Here is a 6,479-nt window from a genome sequence, read left to right on the forward strand (position 1 = left end):
GAAATCAATTCTGAGAACAACCACCTCTGGACGTAATAACGGCCTTGATATGTCCGGGCATTGATCAAACAAAGCTTGGATGGGGTGTACAGGTACAGCTGCCCATGCAGCCTCAACACGATACCACAGTTCATCAAGAGTAGTCACAGGCGTATTGTGACGAGCCAGTTGCTCGGCCACCATTACCCAGACGTTTTCAATTGGTGAGAGATCTGGAGAATGTGCTCCCCAGGGCAGCAGTCGAACATTTTCTGTATCCACTAGGCCCGTACAGGACCTGCCAGCAACATGCGGTAGTGCATTATCCTGCTGAAATGTAGGGTTTCGCAGGGATCGAATGAAGGGTAGAGCCACTGGTCGTAACACATCTGAAGTGTAACGTCCACTGTTCAAAGTGTCGTCAGTGCAAACAAGAGGTGACCGAGACCTTTAACCAATGGCACCCCATATCATCAGGCCGGGTGATACGCCAGTATGTCGATAACGAAGACACGCTTCCAATGTGCGTTCACCGCATGTCGTCAAACACGGGTGCGACCATCATGATGCTGTAAACAGAACCAGGATTCATCCGAAGAAATGACATTTTTCCATTCGTGCACCCAGGTTCGTCGTTGAGTACACCATCGCAGGCGCTCCTGTCTGTGATGCACGTCAAGGGTAACCGCAGACATGGTCTCCGAGCTGATAGTCCATGCTCCTGCAAACGTGATCGGACTGTTAGTGCAGATGGTTGTTGTCTTGGCAAACGTCCCCATCTGTTGACTCAGGGATCGAGGCGTGGCTGCACGATCCGATATAGCCATGCGGATAAGATATCAAGTCGACTGTTAGTGATACGAGGCCGTTGGGATCCAGCACGGCGTTCCGTACTACCCAGCTATTCCATATTCTGCTAACAGTCATTGGATCGCGACCAACGCTAGCAGCAATGTCGCGATACATAAACCGCAGTCGTGATCCCTACAATCCTACCTTTATCAAACTCGGAAACATGATGGTACGCATTTCTCCTCCTTACTCGAGGCATTACAACAACGTTTCAGCAGGTAACGCCGGTCAACTGCTGTTTGCGTATGAGAAATCGGTTGGAAACTTTCCTCATGTCAGCACGTTGTAGGTGTCGCCACCGGCGCCAATCTTGTGTGAATGTTCTGAGAAGCTAATCATTTGCATATCACAGCATCTTCTTCCTGTCGGTAAAATTTCGCCTCTACAGCACGTCATCTTCGTGGTGTAGCAATTTTGATGGCCAGTAGTGTAGCACAATTTATAACGAAATTGGACTCGCCTATACAAAACGCATTTTATTTCACCTCTGTCATGTACTTTTTCAGTCAACATAGGTAATAATACTTCAGAAATCACAGATCTAGTAACAGCTTCGATTGAGCTTCTCAACAAAGAAACTTGAAAGTGATCCATATCAAAAGATTTTATTTGCTGTTTAATTAGATGAAGATACTTGTCATTTAATAAAATGCACATAAGAGGGTAGCACTTAAAATAATGCACCGCATTTTTTTCCAACAATTCCTTATTGAACATAATGAGAATTACTTACACGAAAGTGTAGTGTTTTATCTACACACCCTATTTTTTTCCCGTAATATCCATTGCGTTCTTTGGCCTTTCTCCAGCGCGAAACAACGGCGCGTGTGGCGTGTCGGCACCAATCCTTGTCCTGGTACCGGAGCCAATGCTTCACTATGTGAATAACCTCCTCATCGTCCTCAAAATGTCTTCCACATAGGGCATCCTTTAATGGACCAAACGAGTGGAAGTCCTAGGGGGCCCGCTGCAAAATGTCAGGTGTGACAGCCGTGAATGATCTCCCCGGCCGCTGCAAATGGTGGAGCTCCGCCGAACCGCTTTCTGATGACCCCACTCTCCGTGCCCAGCAACTAACTGTACTTCCGTCGACAGCAGATGCTCCATACACTTGACACAAGCGTTTGTGAATATTCCCCACAATCTCTTTCTCTGCAGTGATAAATTCAATGACGGCACATTGCTTGTAACTTACCTCACATACAGACGCCATTTTGAAACTGTCCTGTAGCTACGCTATCTGTCGGAAGTGATGGAAACCTGACAAGCTCACTCAGGAGACTACAAGCAATACTTACGTAACGTTTCGCATTCGTAGCATTGTTTCTGGCTGAGAGAAGAAAATGCGGTGCATTACTTTCAGGGAAACCCTCGTAATACGAAAACATTTTGAAATGTCGTCAGTTATTCATAAATCGATCTGTTCATTATTTCTACACTCTTAGACTACAATGTTATAGGCAACTGGCAGGTGTCTTCTATTAGGGACAGCTGTATTCTAGCGTAACCATTCTTACCGTGGACAGCTATATTTTCTTCATCGTCGTCTGTAATTCGGCAGACTAATCAGTTTTGCCATTGGCCGGAACGGCTCTAGGAGCATGAGCTTTAGAATCATTTCCATCTCGAAAATCACTCATGGCAAGACTGATTTCTTCTAACAATGCTTCCTGTATCACATTCTCCATTGGTGACATTTTCACATAAATGTGCGTCACTCTCTGCGACAGAACAGATACACGATGTGTAATCTAGGGTTACGGCGACCCTTCAGAATATATTTCTGTCAAATTAAATAAAGAAAACTGTCTCACCACTTTGAAAGTCCGTCCTCCACTAGGTCTCACTCAATGCCGAATTAACAGTGGTGGCAGCGGTCTGTGTATTTGCAGTGGCGCACGCATATTAACAAACAAAAATCTCCCGGGTCAAAGTGACCCTGGTGTACACTTCCAGGATTATGTGGGGCGTACGACTCAAACTTAAAACATTTTATTACTAGGACTAGGATCCGAAAAAAGCAGAAAGTAATTACTATTAATATGTCAAACCAATTTATTTATTCACAGCTTAATGTTTGTAGGAAATTTTCAAAAACGTGGCTGAATACGCATTGGTACCCTGTAGTTGTTACATATTATTTTATTTAGTCCTTGTCTTTTGCTTCCGTGATCTGCATGGTCTGTATCGCCTCCTTGTGCACCTTGTTGGATAATGTCTTGTAACTGCAGATAAGCGCACATCATCCATTCTAAAGTGTATGTATCTGAGGTGAAATAGCAAGATAATTAGCAGATAACAGTTTTTTCAACTCCTCACCACCAGAAAGACATAACATTCATCACATGATAAAACAGAGATGATACAAATTGAGTCATATCCTGCTCTGCATCCACAGCTGAGTACACAGCAGTAATGGGAGCTGTAGACCTGTTCGGCCAGCTGAAAGAAATAAATGCTGTCGGCAGAAGGTCACTCAGATGATGGCATCGTCGTTTTTATTTTATTTTGGTCGTTGCAGTAGCAAGCAGTTCCATCATATGAAACTATAATAATGGAGGAAAATGTGACCAACTTTCTATTCAACCTTGCTCTGATAAAGCAGCATCCATTTGAATGAAATATAAAGAGAAGGGGAAGGCAAGCGTTCCTCGCTAAAAACAAACCATAAGTTTGCGGACCTTTCCGTTTCATATCAAATGAAAGGAAATAAAATAAGATTGCATTATTTAATAAAATATGTAAATGTAAAAAGTTTGAGAAAATGAACAAAAGGCAAGAGCAGAAATGGTCTACTCAGATTGGCCATATATGTGCAAGGTGCAGTTTCTAGCAAACAGTGTAAAAGAAGACAATAAACAGCTTTACTGATGTTTACTGCAGACTGAAAACATTCATCAAGCGCCGAACTGTGAACCTACTGGTTCCAAACAGTTGATACATTCTAGATCACAGAACAAATCGAATGTGGGACTCCCATGCCCCTTTGAATACAGGGAAATAAATTTGTATGTGGGGCACATATGTCCCACTGGACAAGAAAGGGTTAATGGCGCCAGGGCTTATTTTACCCAGTATTTAACAGCTCTGCAGTGATGGAAAGTGGGAGACAGGAAAAACAACATAAATTTATTATCCCTCTTACACAGCGTGCCATAGGCCAGACAGACCATGTTCTTCCAGAGTAACCGTAAACCTTGAATAGCTTTGGCAATAACACCGTGCAGCAAAATTGAAGGGCCACTCTTTGAAACCTCATTAGCTTCTCCCATTGACACATACAAGTTCGACATTCGGCTCGGGCGTGCTTGTTCCCTTCCTCTGTAATTGTACAAAAGTATGGCGCTCTCCGATTTCATGTTCGGGGTCGGTGACTATTAAAAGAGCAAGGTGTTGACGTGTGTGGTTGGTTAGTTGTTTTGGGGAAGGAGACCAGACAGCGATGTCATCGGTCTCATCGGATCTGGGAAGGACGGGGAAGGAAGTCGGCCGTGCCCTTTGAAAGGAACCATCCCGGGATTTGCCTGGAGCGATTTAGGGAAATCACGGAAAACCTAAATCAGGATGGCCGGACGTGGGATTGAACCGTCATCCTTCCGAATGCCAGTCCAGTGTCTAACCACTACGCCACCTCACTCGGTGACGTGTGTGGAAAAGAGCCCAGAGCTCTGGACTGCCTGTGAGGCATAAGGTGGGTTAATGATGTTACAAGGTTACTGAATTTCCGAACAATTCTTCTACGCTCCACCAGGTACGTGTCAGGTCACTAGAAAGATGTCACACCTCCCTCTTTCCTACATCATACCGCTTCTCTCCACGTCTCTGTGGTGAGGATCAAAACCGTGAAAAGTTGAAATCACTCTGTGGACGATGAAAACATTTCGGAAGGACCACTGCTCAGAACCGACATGAAAAGACCTCCCGATGAGTCCACGGGCGTGAATGAAACCATTCCTTCCGTTGGCGAGTTCATTTTCACACATTTCTGAATGGAAAGCAACAGTTTCGAGTGCTATGCGCAAAAAGACTACGGTCTTGAGGTCCATTGATATCTCTTACACCACCCGGACGATTCAACCCCTCAATTGGGACATAACTGTGCTGCAACCACATTGAACGTTACCTCTTCCGTTTGCAGTGTTGCGTGACGGTAGTTTTGGCTCTGGTATACGGGGTGGAACCATTGCGAACCGTTCAAAGTCATATACCAAAATCTGAACGTGATACAGAGCAAGAAAACAATATTTATGCATCTTCATCCTTCAAAAAAATTGTTCAAATGGCTCTGGGAACTATGGGACTTAACATCTGAGGTCATCAGACCGCTAGAACTTAGAACTACTTAAACCTAACTAACCTAAGGACATGACACACATCAATGCCCGAGGCAGGATTCGAACCTGCGACCGTAGCGGTCGCGCGGTTCCAGACTGAACCGCTTAGAACAGCTCGGCCACACACTGGCCGACTCTTCATCCTTCCTTTCTCGCTTCCTCCTATGACATATGTACACAGGGATATCAACGGGTAGCGTCTTTCATTATTTATCAGAAATCGTCCACAATGACGCCCTAAGACTTTCTGCATAAGAAGCCACTCTCATCCCGCCAACGGCCTTGTCAAAGAGGAGCAATCATCAACGGCATGAGGATGCCGAAGGTAATGGAAACCACTGCATTAAAAACACATAATGTGTACCAACTGGACATAGCGCCTGTAACTTAAAAGCCTTATCTCTCCGCTGGAAAAAGACTACAGACCACTCCTACATTCGCACTGCCAAGATGGAGGTGACCATGAGAAAAAGACTGAAAAACGAACGAAAGGTTAACGTTCTACGAGTCGGGGCGTGGAATTTGAGAAGTTTGATGTTGTCGGGAAGCTAGGAGATCTGAAAAGGGAAATGCGAAGGCTCCATCTAGATACAATTGGGTTCAGTGAACTGAAACGGAGACAATATAAGGACTTCTGGTCAGATGAGAAAAATCATAGTATCAGTAGCAGCAGAAAATACAGTAGTAGGAGTAGGGTACGTTATGAACAGCATAGATGATTTTTTATTGTGAGCTGTTCAGTGTTAAGGGAGTTCTCAGAATCGACAGCAAACCAACACCGACAACGATAGATCAGGTTTACATGCCGACGTCGGAAGCCGAAGATGGATAAATATAGAACGTGTATGAGGCTATTGAACGTGTTATTCAGTACGTAAAGAGAGATGGAAATCTACTAGTCATGGTGACTGGAATGCGGTTGCAGGGTAAGGAGTAGAAAGAAGGATTATGGGAGAATATGGGGTTGGTGCTAGGAATGAGTTCTGCAATAAATCTCTGATGGTAATAGCGAATACTCTGTTCCCGGATCACAAGAGGAGGAGCTAGGCCTGAAAGAGACTGGGAGATATAGGGAGATTTCAGTTAGATTACATCATGGTCACGCAGAGATTCCGAAACCGGATACTGAACTATAAGGCGTACAAAGGGCCTGATACAGACTCAAACCACAATTTAGTAACGATGAAGAGTAGGCTGATGTTAAAGATACCAGTCAAGAAGAATCAATGAACAAAGAAGTGGGGTGCAAATAATAAGCAATGGAGAGATACGCTTGAAGTTCTCTGAGGCTCTAGATACCGCGATAAGGAACGG

The sequence above is a fragment of the Schistocerca gregaria genome, chromosome 2, assembly GCF_023897955.1.
Source record: "Schistocerca gregaria isolate iqSchGreg1 chromosome 2, iqSchGreg1.2, whole genome shotgun sequence".
Taxonomy (NCBI): domain Eukaryota; kingdom Metazoa; phylum Arthropoda; class Insecta; order Orthoptera; family Acrididae; genus Schistocerca; species Schistocerca gregaria.